Source organism: Pinus tabuliformis, chromosome 9 (genome assembly GCF_031772625.1).
Source record: "Pinus tabuliformis cultivar Carrire ecotype Pingquan chromosome 9, CPIR1, whole genome shotgun sequence".
Taxonomy (NCBI): domain Eukaryota; kingdom Viridiplantae; phylum Streptophyta; class Pinopsida; order Pinales; family Pinaceae; genus Pinus; species Pinus tabuliformis.
Window position 1 is genome coordinate 67,364,173 of NC_142307.1, and position 14,889 is coordinate 67,379,061.

Consider the following 14,889-nt stretch of genomic DNA (forward strand, 5'->3'; position numbering starts at 1 on the left):
ACTAAGGGCCTGAATTATCGGCGATTTGCACTATTGACATGTTTCACACCCCGCAATTCCTTAAGGATGGCCCATCGTAGGACTGCGGGACTACATAGGACTGCGGGACTGCACGATCATGGGACTGTGGGATCATGGGACTGCGGGACTATAGGACTATGAGGTCATGATACCGCAGGATTGCGATATTGTGGGACTGCAGGACTGCAATATTGCGCGATCGTGGTACTACGAGACTACAGGACTACGGGGTCGTCGTTATGTGGGGTGTGGGATGTAGGGCCTGCAGGATGTGGGATTGTGGGATAGATTGTGCCCAGGGCCCTTGACCTTCGATATACAATTTTCCTTTGTATTTGGTCCTTTCCTCCTTACTTCCTGAGTTTTCCAAGGTTATCATTAATCTGCTTTAACTTCTGATCCAGAAGTCCATTTTTGGATTCCATATATCGTTGGAAATATTATTTTGAGCACTATGCAAGGGAGAGGGTCCGACTAAGCTTTGAGAGCTTTCTTGGCTTGGGAAATGGCTTCAAACTTCACTTCTTTTTTGTGCTCTGGGCAACTGATAACCTTATAAAGCAGTGAGTGACAACATTGGCTCCAACTGGGGATAGTGCCTTGCTGGAAAGGTTCTGAGAACATGCAGACCAGTATGCTTCACCATTGGACATGGAATCAAAAATACTTTGTAACCAACAAAATCTCCATGGGACTTTCCTCGCCAACCTAAAAATGCATAAATAAAAATTCTAACAACTAAAAAAAAATGCTCAGCTAGTGAGCTTATTTATGTAAATTCCTACTTATGCCCTAGAGATTAATCCACCTAGGTTAGTTCAACCATCCAATGGATCCAAGTCAGCATTAGAGTATCGAGCCTTATACCTTCATCCTACTAAAATTTAAAAATTAAATCAAGCATGCACCATAAAAATTCTGCAATTGAAAAGATTGATGTATGCTTTAGACACAACCTATGCCCATTTACTTAGCTACAGGGTCATGGAATGAACAAGGAAAGTTTGCAGATGCCTCCTCTTCATGAGTAGTCTATTCAACAATATCCTCTTGGCTAGGGAAGCCACAAATGCCTTTTAGCTCCTATTGTGCTCTACAACAACCCCCCACTTCATATCATTTTTATTCTCAAAACTATAATATGAAATGGGCCCCCTTTTATTTTTAATTGGTATCAACTTAGTATTATTCAAAAATATCCGAAAAAAAAAATAAAAATATTACAAAACATTTTTGATAAACCAATTAATTGGTCTTAAAATATATAAATGAGTAATCTTTTATCATTGCGATAAAGCAATCGCCAGATCCCATGTCGCAATGACGAACGAGGCATAACTTAAATACCCATTGGTTTTCTCCAACGTGACAACACGCAAAAGGCTATCGGGTATCGGCGATAATGAGTTATCATAACAAAAGTCCCTTTCTCTTCGATGCGATGCGATAAAATCCCTTTCGCTCCGATGCGATACGATATCGCTATCGGCGATCAGAGATATACCATGCATGCTTTTTAAAAGTTCTCAGTTAATACTCTTGATGCGATGTGATATCGCTATCGGCAATTGGGGATTCCAAAAGGAACCAATATAACGATTTAAGTTTTCCCCGACGGCTGATTGCGATAAAGCCAAAAGCACGAATTTCAAAGAATTGATAAAGCATGGATATTACGATTAATTCGTATTAAAGGACTTATCTTCCCAACAGTGATTCACCTGCGCTCAACCGCCAAAACTTTCAAGGCACGCTTAAGAAAATAATTCGGCCAATAAATGATATGATGGGCATTTAAAGGATTGACAGGTTTTAATGGCCATTTAATAGAATAGTAAGTCTAAAAAATCTTTTCTCAGATTGTATCTGCGGCCACTTTAAGTTAATCCTTCATCACACATTGATCAATATATCTCGCTCATATTTGATTTGTGCTACCAATTCTCTGTATTACGTTTATTTTCACTCCTGTGCAAAACTCTTCCGAAGCAGTAGATTTAAGCAGAATGGGGAAGAAGTCTAAGAAAAATGCAATCGCTTCCGCTTCGCCAGCCACAGGACAACTCACCGTTGATCCATGAGCTAAAAGAAAAGGATTGATATTTGACACTACATGTCTAGGACTCAGCAAAACTACTTGGAAAAGTACCTATAATTTGATTGAAGCCGAAGAACCCGAGGTGACAGCAGTACAAGCCACAACCACAGTAGATACCACTCGAAAATCTGATGCTACTCTAAAGGATTTAGCTGACTCTTTCCTTCATCAGATAGCAACTCAGGAACAAATTCTCCCATATATGGATGTAGTGAGGTGGGCAATTGAGGAAATCCCAATCACAGACAGAACCTTTTGCACCAGAGATGGGAGAGTCTTCGGTTCATTTCAACCTAATGATTTGAGGCAAATGTATCATTTTCCTGTACCAGAGAAGAAGTACAACAAGGCATTCTTGGAGAAATTCAGAGAAGAGAACGAAATTGAATCTGCACCCATTCGGGATTGGAGGCAAAATCCAGCAAAACACAAGCATGAATCTTCGGGTAATTACTCCGTTGATTCTCTATGTTCTCCTTATTGTTATGCTGGGATAATGATGTGTAGGTTGTGGGGGTTGCATTATTCCGCTAATTTCACTATAGAAATGGTTCCTTTGATGGAAGCGGCATGTAATAGTGAAATAATTGATTGGGCAACTATATTATCAGATAAGCTAGAAACCGTAGTTCTTGATTTTAGAAGAAAAACCCGCGTCACTGAAAGGCTTATTCCCCCATTCTACTACAGTGCTTATATACTGGACACCCTGTTTTTTAATTCTGAATTTCCCATGCTTGGATGGAGGTGGACTCCACAAGACCCCATGCCCATTCACATATACCATCAAAAGTTGTGGAAAACTTACTACAAGCACCATTTATACCAAGTCTGCAATGGCTTTATGTTACCCATTCATTATTCTATTTTTGATAAACCTGCTCCTAAGCTTTCCTACCAAGCAAGGTTTGATTTGACATCCATAGGAAGATGGTTCGGAGAGGAAAAGTTTACTTATATAAGAAGTTTAGGCAGCCAAGCTAAACCTCATGTCCTTCCTTTGTACATACCTGGTAAACTGTTGGCTAGGGATATAGCCTATCAGATTATGTCCGAAGGAGTTACACAAACTCTTAAGAAAAATAAGAAGCAGGTCTGGCCCTATTTTCCTCTGAGATGTGGTGTCTACACTTTGCATGATTTCAAACATGCAGAGAAATAAGCTGAAAAGATGCAGGCATTAACTCTAGCAACTCTCCCTAATAGGTGATTTGATCCAAACAAAGTCGCCTATAATGCACTTGAACAGGCCAAATTGACAAAGTTTGATCATAAAGAAGATAAGTTCGATGACCTGTTCTCGTCAGCCGAGTCAATGTCCCAAGTTAAATCACTGGCCAGAATGGAATACAAAGATGACAGGTTAGTTGAATTCAACAGACTTAGAGAACCGAGGTTGCAAACTCTGCCTCTAGATCTATTAGCAACAACCCCAACAACAGAATCAAGCAAGCCTGAGCAGCGACTCACTAAGGAACCTCATGTTACATCAAAAGAACAGGAGGAAGTGCATATGAGAAAACAAGAGGAAACCCAGACGAAAGAGCAGGAATAGAGCAGCATAGAGGTGAATGTAGATGCTCAGATTGACCCGACAATGCTCCAGGAGTGGCAGCAATTCGACTCAATCATCAGCAATCTTGAGTGCTCTAAGGAAGCCGAGACATCAGAAGTGGCTGACACACAGAAGACAACTTCAAAACAGGTTCCAAGTGGAACCAACAGCCTACCCAGTTCTAAAGAATTAGAGATAATCCCAAAGGATCCCTCCGATCAGATTACTTTACAAGTAGAAGAAATTCCTCCTTTAGATGTCTTCTATAGCCCAAGACACAAGGTTGTGGTAAAATGATAGAGGAAAAGGAGAAGGACTGATCAACCTTCCCTATTCCCAGAACAAACAGTGACGGGCAACGGGTTTGGAAAGAGGAATTTGACCCCTCTGATGACCTAACAAAACTATCTCAATATGCTGGAGCCTATTTGGCAGCGACAATAGACAAGGCATCATAGGTGAGTAATTTATTAAAAGCAAAAGACGAGATCTTTTCACTACAAGCACAACTATCAGAGACACAGCAGAAGGAGGAGCAAGCAGAATGGCAATTGTTTACACAACAGCAAAAAAATAATCAATTGACTAAACAATTGTAGGAAGAGAAATAGAAAATTGATTACAGCGCAATTCAAAAGTAGAAAGAGTTGTCTGAGGCATTGGCACAACTAAAAGCAACGAATGAAAAAATGTTGAAGTCAAAAGATGAGCAAATTGCTCAACTATCAGCCCAACTAGAGAAAACAAAAAATCTTCCACAGCTAGCTGAATTCAAAGCAAAGGCATTACAAATAAACAAGGAATTGATAACACAGATAAAGCTTTTATGTCAACAAATCGCCCAGGAAGAACCTTTATGCGAGTTGATGACATCAATAAGTGAAAAATCAAAAAAAGCTAGAACAGACTTGGATCAAGCCGATGAAACATTAAATAATTTTCTTGAGTGGCAAGACACCGATCAGGGACAGGCGGCTAATTTACCAAAAATCCTGGAATCACATAAGGAAATATTATTTACGGAATGGCAGTCCCAGTTAATGAAAGCAAAGAGAGCAATTTCAAAATGCAAATTAACCACATGTAATTTGGTTGAATTGGTTAATAATACTCTCTACTTGTCTAACATGATTTCTCAATGTACTCCAGGCAAATTGATAGTGGCTAAAACATTGGAGCAGTCATGTTATCTGGAACTAGAGAAAAATGGGAGATTAATCGCAGGAATTAACAGTTTGACATGGGACACCTATTGGTTCTTCTTAGTCAAACCATACAACTAGAGAGGCGCCCTCAAATGCCTCACAGATGAAAATGGGTATATCATTCCCGATATATAGGATGCCACCTATGCTGCCCGACTCAATTCCCGCCTCAACAGACCACCTGAAGTGGAGCCAATGCTTGCGATATGCCAGCTCAGGTTTAAAGGCAAACAGCCTAAACGATTTTTCATGCCACCGGCTGCTAGATTGTCATCAAGGAGATATTCAGAATCAATTCAATTAAGTAGGATTTCAGTTTCGTAGGTAGTTAGATTAATTAAGTATTTATAGACCCTTTCATGTATTTAGAAAGGGTCATAAGTTTTTGTATATGACTTAAAACCTGAAGTTGCACTACTGTACTTCAGGCATATTCTTTTATAAAACTGGACCAATCATTCTAATTTTGACAAAGAAGCTTTTATGTGAATGTGCACTATTGTCTTTGTTTGAAAGCATTTCTGCGTTGGAAGAAGAATTTGAAATAATGATTGATATTTGGAGTGATTAGCATCTCATATGGTACTATTATCTATGTCTGAGTTCATTCTTTTTATATGAATTTTCATTTGATCGCTTTTGCTATTATTGGATATATGTATGTGTTTTTAACAACGTTCTTTATTCCTTCCACTATTGGATGTTTACAGTATGCTTTCCTTTTGATCATATATGTATCGATAATATAAATGATAAGTGTAGCAATATTGTGTTAATCACTTTGTTTAGCTATTTAAACAAACTAATCATTGAATGAATAAATGTCTATGTTTATTAGATAGAGTCATCTATATGCCTGTCAATAGACAAAGATCATCAAGCGCTACATTTCAAAGAATAATAGTTCCCGGGATTAGTAGTAGTTCTTTTATTTTTGCTGATAGATTAAGTTATTCACCTATCGATAGATTAGATAATCAATCATTCATCCACCCGTTTTATTCATTATTGGGAAACTGGTCCCATTATACCGAGTCGGAGCCACCATTCCAAATGGAAAAGGAGTTGTATTAAGGTCGGGACTAGGTGGTTATCCCCCAATGTTGATACAACGATTTTCGGGGCATCAACATTTTTTGCGCTAGAAGGAGGGCACTCAACTGTGAATGGAAATAAAACCCAAATCTATAGACCATTCTAAGAGTAATTCTCCCTCCACATCACCTCGTACTTCCCAATTGCATGCTGGTTGTCTAGTATCCAAACAAGAAGAAGAGGAATCAACTAGCACTGCTCAAACACACCATACTCCAGAACAATTAAGTCTTGAATCTCCTGAAGTTCAGTCTCTTATCCATAAACTTCAGAGCTTCTCGATATCACCATAGAAATATGAGGTATCTCAAAGCAGTGCGACTTCACAATTCAATTTACCTCACCCTCTCACTAGACTTCAGAGTGGAAAGCTCGGTATTGAACCTACTGAGTTCCCTTTACCCAAAAGGAAAAAGGCGAAGAAAAACACTAAAGGATCTGATAGTGAAGAGCTTTCATCCACATCCTCCATCTCACCTTCCCCAGTGCGAAGTCAACCATCCACTCCCTAATCACACATTTTTTTTCATCAGGGATTAGCAAATTCATCATCCCAACCTGCACAATCCTCAATATCAACTCCTTCCCAAACATCTAAAAGTTCAACGGTAGTATCATCCACTACTGCGGTTACAATGGCAGATCCATGGACCACGCCTGGTGCAGTCAACATGCCTGCACCATTGCATGCATTACCTGATGCTCCTGAGAAATGGTTACCCAAGTTTAATCTAGATGATGGAACACAAGTTGAGGAACATATTAATAACTTCATGTTAGCGGTTAATTTGAAGGGAGTAACGGAGCAAGATGTTGTCGTCAAGCTTTTCCCTTATACTTTGCAAGGATTAGCAGGATCCTGGTATTTTTCCTTGCCTTCTGGTTCAATTACCAGTTGGATGACTTGCCAAGAACAGTTTCTTACTAAGTATGGTGATGATAGGTCTTTAGCTACACTAATAAATGATCTCTCCAATCTTAGGATAGAGCATAGGGAACCAATTAAATAATTTAATGCAAGATTCAATAAACTCTTGAATAAAATCCCAACGGCCTCCAAACCAAGTGAGCAAATTAGAAGCGAGTTGTATATAACATCCCTACCTGCCAATATAGCTATTTTTGTAGACCGGGCTGGAAAACCAACTTTAGCTGAAAACATGAAAGAAGCCCTTGCTGTGGAGAAACGTATTAATGCTCTAGAGAAGAAAGCTGCTCTTGAAGATAGAAAAACCAAAAAAGTTTCTTTTAAAGATGATTCAAAGAAGAAAACCCCTAAAGATCTATATGACATGGAGGGTCTACAAAAGGTCCTCAAGACTATGTCAAATGAAATGGTTGAAATAAAAAAAACAAGTAGCTGAAACCTCAACCAAAAGGCCCTTTAAGAATTACAAGAAAACTAAACCAAAACCACCGAATGTTATATCTAATGCAGAATCAAATCTTGAAGAAGGAGAAGAAGAAACAGTTTCACCAACTAATGAAGAATAGGAAGTTGTTGAATGTCATGGAATGTCGGATTTTATATTTCCTAACTCCGATATAGAAAATGAAGAAGAAGCGTTTCCTGTCACTACTAGGAGTAAAAGTACCTCCGAACCTGTTTAGACAACTTCAAAGAAAAGGAGTACAGGTGCTACTACAACAAAGTAAAAGGTGCACCCAAAGAAGTCACCTGCAACAGTTCCACAAAACCAACCTTCAACCTCAAATATTCCGTTAACATCTAAAACATTGGTAGTATCTAATTCAATGGATTACAATATTGTTGATGACATGAAAAAGACTCAGGCAAACATTACCATGTTTGAACTTAGCAAATTCAAACATCAGCAAAAATTCATTCTCAAAGAATTAAATGGTGTTCCTACTTCACCCCTTCCCAGTGCTAAAGCTACAAATGATGCAGGTTGTTTAGTCAATTTAGTGTTGTCTAAATTGTTATCATAAATTGTCAACCAGGAGCTCGTAATCTGATGAAGTGAAGGTGTACTATATGTACTTAAGCAACCTCTTAGATCTTTTTGTCGTTTGGGGTGTTGTTTGTGGTCAATTTAACTTCCTAAGATGGAGTGATGATTTTATAAATAGATGAGTGATAGTGTGTAAGGTGATTTATAAAGGAGTGAGTGTGTGTTGTTGGTGGTTTCTAACTACCTCTTAAACTTTGCAAAGAAAGAGATTGAAAGAAATAAATAGCTTGAAATGAACTGAAAGCAAAGAACCACTTTCTAATGGCACTAGTCACTACTCATGTTGCTGCAAATAAAAAGGTAAGAAATTCACTTTAAAAACCAATGATAATGTTCATCTCTTCCTAACTCTCCACTTCCAACATATGGTACTATGTAAAACACTATTAGGAAGTAGTTAGAGATAAGTCTAAAAAGTGATAAAGCTCTAAATGACAAATTATAACACCATTGTGCCTTTCTCCAGCATTCTGCTTCCAACATACATTGTTATGTGTAACAAGTGAAGAAAGAGTTAGTGATATAAGCCAAAAGCTACTCAAAGCAAGCTGTAATTTATTAGTATTCTGATCTCTTAAAGATAAACAACTTATGATAAGGAGGCCATCAATGTATTATCATACAGCTTGAGAAACTAAACTAGAATTTAAGCTAGAAAATCAAAGTAAAGGCAACAACTATGAATATGACAACTGAAAATACCATCAGATATAAAGCAAATACACAAAGACAAAACAATCCCGGGTTAAAAACCTGCAGAAAACAATACTGATCAGTTTAAAATAAATGCTGGAAATGAAATGGCATGAAATCAAATGGTACACTATTATACATGATGAAAGAAATAAAAATTGCTGAAAGAAGGAAAATGAAATCAAACACTATGTACACAGGCTGTCATAGATGGGGGCCCTCCATCCACGCAACTGGCTAAAAGGTCAGCTACGAAAAGGTGAACATAACAGTCTTCTTTTTATAAAACCAACATGTCAAAATACAGTGAAAAAGTGTTGTAGAAACAATCTTCTAAAACAGAGTTTTGATAACAAAATCAGCGCAACAATTACAATATTCAAAAAACTAATCTATAAGCGTTGGCACACGCTTTATTTATAAGCACAGAGGCAACTACCCTCTGCGTGAACTAAGCAACTACAGCCTAACTTATTAACTACGTAGCAACACGCAGTCTTAACTAATTAACTTGTGCAGCAACACGTAGGCCACTCCATGCACTTTTGAGGGAAACGGTCATCATGGGAGGTAAATCTATGTTTGGATCCTGTCTTTAGCTGTCTTCGTGTCATGGAGGAAGTGCCAGCTATATTTCCGTGTCCCAGCTTCTCACGGCTCCCGTGCCACCGTTTAGAACTTGACCGTTTGACCAAGGGAACACCTGCGTTGAACAAGGGCATACGTGACTGGTTTGGCTCAACCAATAGCATACAATCCATGTTTACATCCAACCCAACATGCCCATGTGGCCCGTTCATTGAGAAGACATGGAGCATATCAAACAAAAAAAAGGCTGCGGAATCTCTGAATAGCTGCGGAATTGCTGAACAACTGCGGAATTGCTGAACAGCTGCGGAATTGTTGTATATGTTCCAAAATTCTAATCAAACAATCAAACATTAGCATAGTTAACAAACCATGATAAAAAGACATGTAATGCAATAATTTGAACAAGTTAATGGAGGAAAAGATGGAAAAAGGAAGAAGTGAATGGGAAAAAGATGTTGGGAAGATGGCTAAGTGAGTGCAAGGTTGAGGCTCAACATACCCCCACTCTGAGGGTGTTGCATGTCCTCATGCAACCAAAACTTGGCATAATCCTTTAGTTCATATGCTCGGATGCCTCTGCTAAGACATCCAATCTCTTTCTCTTCCTCTTTGTTGCCAAACTTGTTCTCGGTTTCTTCACCAAGCACCTGAATTTTAAGTTGATCAATGCCCGGCTCAACTTCTTGCATTTTCTCTTCAACTTTCTGTTCTTTCTTTGCCAAAGGCCCAAATGGAGCATGGTGTTGTCGTGGATCATCTTGTCCAAGTTACCTTGTTCTTTCAATTTTTCATTTTCATTTTTGGTGTGGCGATTTATAACTTCTAGTTCAAATATTTCTTGCTTCATAGATTGAACCTGTTGTTCAAGGGGCAAGATTGTGCTAGGACCAGCAACAGATTGCTCCAATGTTTCTAAATAGTCATATGCTTCTTGCTGAACAGGGTCAATATCTGGAGTTTGCCTTGGTCTGAATTCAAACTCTTGAAAACTACTCTCTCTTTCTTGTTGAAAAGGGCTTTCCTCTCTAGGAGGACTTGAGTCAATGTCTAGCTGAATTTGACTCTTCTTAGGTGTGCTCAAGTCAACAAAATGGGATTGTTTTCCTTTTATTACACTTTTCCTTTCTATGAGCCTTCTACTTCTTCTTACCTGTATGCTAGTGCTTTTCTTCTTGGAGATGGCAGTTTCCTGAAGCTGAGCAAGCCTATGAGCCAATGTTTGGGTATCTTCTTCGGTTGAAGGCTCAGGTGAAGGGGATGGTGTTTGCAAAATAGCTTTTCCCTTATCCCTTTTCTGTATTTTTGTTTTTCTACCCTTTTCCCTCTCTTTTTGACTAGTTTCCAAGATGGTTTCTTGGGCAATTTCTTGAAGAGTTTCTGCAATGATTTCTTGGACAGTTTCTTCTACATCAGCAGTTTCTTCTACATCAGTATCTTGGGCAGCAGTTTCTTCTACATCAGTATCTTGGGCAGCAGTTTCTTTCTCTTTTCTTCTACTTCTCCGGGGCACTTTAGGAGAGCTAATAGAGGCTGGTACTTTAGGAGAGCTAATGGAGGCTTCAGCCACCTCCTGAAAATGGTTCCTGATAAGGAATTTCTCCCATGTGTCTTTCCTGATTTTTAACTGCTCTTCAATTAGTATTTTGATGAGGCCATGGTGGTATAGGTGTGGCTCAATGTTACCCACATGTTTTTGCACAACAGCACTCATTTTCTTTAAACTAGATAGCAGGAAATAAGGGAGATTGATGGTATGTTCACCCATAAAATGCATCATTATCTTTGTGTGATAAACATACATTGTACCAAATCTGCCTTCACATGTCAAAAATTTCTGCACTAGCAAAAGTAAGGCAGTCCATTCCTTTTTAATGTTACTTACAGGTATTCCTTTGGTGAAGATAGTAGTATCCATACCTGGATTTTTCAATATGTTCTTCCATTCTTGGCTTTCAACAGTTCGATTCTTGAACCATCGTTCTCCAGTACGAGGCAAAGTAGTTGCTTGAGCCAAGCTGCTTTCTGTGACAATGAATTGCAAGTCCCCAATCTCCACAGTGTTTGTTTTCCCATCAAACGACCGAGCAAAGGCCTTGGTAACCTCTTTGTGGTACCCTTTAAATTTCTGAATAAATTTTAACCACTTGGCCTTCTGTAGGGCATTCCTCGTTTGTGGGTAACCGTCTAGAAATTTTGAACCTTCTGGCTCTGCTCTCAATAGCTTGCCCATTTCGGTTACCAACTTCTCTTGTTGCTCTGACAATACTGTTTGGATGCTAAAGGAAAGAGACTTCACGGGAAATCAGTGCTCCTTAGCGTAAATTACGGCTGGAACAGAGAAATACACAGCTACAGAAGAATGGCCATAATGAGGTTGGGAAAACAGTGTTCAGTAGTGGGTGTTACGGCTACAGTAGAATGACCGTGATGCAATTGTGAGCCTGTTGGTTAGGGTTTTAAGCGGAGAGATGAGGAGAATGGAGCAGCGTAGATTTATGGTGAGACAGAGTGGTGAATGAACCGAGAGTGAAATCGATGAAATCGAGGGAGTGAACAGCGATAGGAATGAAGTTATGCATGCATAGAAAGGTATTAAAGGGTAGAACGGCCGAATCCCATCGACGTCAGGTAACGATATACACCTGGCTGCGGAATGATCAGTTGAAGAGCCGTGGTGTAATAGGACATGTCATTCTGGTACGGAGAATTAATGCAAGGGAGCAGGCCGTATCAGGTTTGAATCATAGTGATTATGGACCGTTAAAACGGAGGTGAGGTGGACTACGCAGCATAATGGACAAGGAGTGAGCGGAGATCTTGTTCAATCATTACACTAGGTGCCTAATACCATAATCCGCAAACCATACATAATGATATAACTGTGAGTTAGAGGGTTAGAAACATACCTTTGGGTATTTTGATTCCTTTGCTAATCATGATGCCAACCTTTGATTTATTGCTGCCTTTGTATATGTTGTGTGTCTTCACCCTTTAATGATGCTGGTACTTCTGACTGCAGATTTTTTCTTTTTGAAACAGAGTTTATTTTTGTTGCAGGGACAGAGTGTATTAGCTGCGGAATTCGGATATCAGCTGCGGAATTGACTCCTAGCTGTAGAATTTGCAGCAACATTTTCTTCCTACATCAAGAGAATTAAAACAACTTGAATAAATGAAATAGTCCTGATAGGAACTTTATTGATGAGAATGAGATGGAGTGAATGGACTGAAAAAATGGAATGGAATTAAGATGATGAGATGGATGAGATGCAAAAAGAGGGATTTTTTTTTTTGGAAAATATAAAGTGTCAGGTGACCCTGATTTTCACCTTACATTTTCTGCATAAGACTGCCAATCCAAGATTGGTTTTTAGGCTTATACAAGAATTTTTTCTCTTTTTTTTTTTTTTTTTTTTTTTTTTTTTTTTTTTTTTTTTTAACTGAAAGAAACAGAGATTAGGCTCATGGAGGAGAAGAATTCTTCTCCACCAGCCTCATTGCAGAATCTTCTTTGAACAACTTGACAAATTCCTCTTTTGAGAGTTGCTTCTGGTAGATTTTCAGGCGATGGCCATTCACAATAAGAGGAGTATGAAATTCATCAATAGTTTTCACTCGAACTGCTCCATTACTAAAGACTTCATCGATCTCATATGGCCCAAGCCAATGAGTTTGAAATTTCCCTTTGAAGTCTTTAAACTTTGAATCAAACAATAGAGCCCAATCTCCTTTCTGAAACTTTCTTTCTTTGATATGACGATCATGTCATTTAGATCTTTGGTGCTGAACTAGATCGGTCCTTAGAATTGCATCTTGTCTTATTTCATCTAGCTCATTTAGCTGGTCCATTCTATGCTTTTGGGCTTCTGAGAGGCTCATTCCCAATTGGACTGCCATCTTGAAGGTCTTGATTTGGAACTGAATGGGGAGCAGGACTTCCTTCCCATAAACAAGTTCATAGGGAGAATGTCCTGTTGTGTTCCTCCATGTGGTTCGATAGGCCCATAAGGCTTCAGGAAGCCTTTCCGCCCAATCTCTTCTATGAAGATGAACAGTCTTGGTGATAATGCCTTCAAGAACTTTATTGGTAGATTCCACTTGGCCATTGGATTGCGGATGGTATGGAGTAGATGTTCTGTGCTTGATCTTATATTCCTCCATGAGCGTCTCCATCAATTTAGATGTAAATTGGCTTCCCTAATCTGTTACAATTTCCCTTGGGACACAAAAACGAGTGCAAATATCCTCAAAAAGAAATTGAACAACTGAATTTTCAGTGGCAGAAGGAAATGCCTTGGCTTCTACCCACTTAGTAACATAATCAGTACAAACAAGTATATACTTCTTTTTCTTTGATGGTGGATTAATTGGTCCAACGAAATCTAGAGCCCATTTCTCAAAGGGTTCGATGCATACCTGAGGTTTTAGTGGCATTTCATTTGAAGGAGTTGGTCTCCCAACTCTTTGGGAGCTGTCACACCTTCTAACATACTGCTTTGCATATTTAAAGAGATAAGGCCAATAATATCCTAGAGAAAGGATTTTATAGGTTGTCCTCTTGTCAGCAAAGTGCCCGCCGCATGGTTCATCATGACATGCCTTAAGGATGTCAGGAATTTCATCTTCCCGAACACACCTTCTGATTATACAATCTGGCCCTGTTTTGAACAATTCATTAGAAATCCAAGAATAATGTGAACTCTCCTGAATGATTTTCGTTTTCTCATTAGGAAATAAGTGTAGAGGTAGCTTCCCTGTAACTAGATAATTAGCCATATCTGCATACCAAGGAGTCTTGGTAGTTACTGCAAACAAGTATTCATCTGGAAACTTATCTTCTACTGGAAAATCTTCATTAGTGTTTTGGATTCTAGACAAGAAATCAGCTACTGTGTTTTGTTTTCTAGGTCTATCTAACACAGTGATGTTGAATTCTTGTAAGAGTAAAAGCCATCTTGTAACTCTACCATTAGTAACAGGTTTGTTCATTAAATATCTTATGGCAGAGTGATCAGTATGGACAAAGGTTTCATAGCCGGTTATGTAGTGTCTAAACTTATTGATCGCATGTACCACAACTAAGAACTCTTTTTCTGTAACAGTATAATTTAACTCAGTGGGAGTCAAATTTTTACTGGTGTAATAAATGGCATAAGGGATCAAATCCTTTTGTCCCAAAATAGCTCCTAGAGCTGTATCTGAAGCATCAGTAGAAATGTGGAAAGGGAGTTTCCAATTTGGCCCCCTTAAGATGGGTGCTTCAGATATTCTAGTCTTTAAAGCTTCAAAGGCAGATTGACACTCAGGATCCCATTTGAACTCACAGTCTTTGGTAAGAAATTTAAAAAGAGGAGATGCTATCTTAGTGAAGTTTTCAATAAATCTTCTGTAATATCCAGTAAACCCAAGAAAACTTCTAACATCTTTTTGGCAATTTGGAACAGGTAACTTAGAGATGACTTCAACTTTGGATCTGTCAACCTTAATCCCATCTCCTGAGATATGATGTCCTAAAACAATCCCTTCAGTAAACATCATAAAACACTTTTCATGACTTAAAGAAAGATTTGTTTCCTTACATCTTATCAGTACTTTTTCCAAATTTTCCAAAGCTTCTTCAAATGTATTACCATAAACTGTGAAATCGTCCATGTA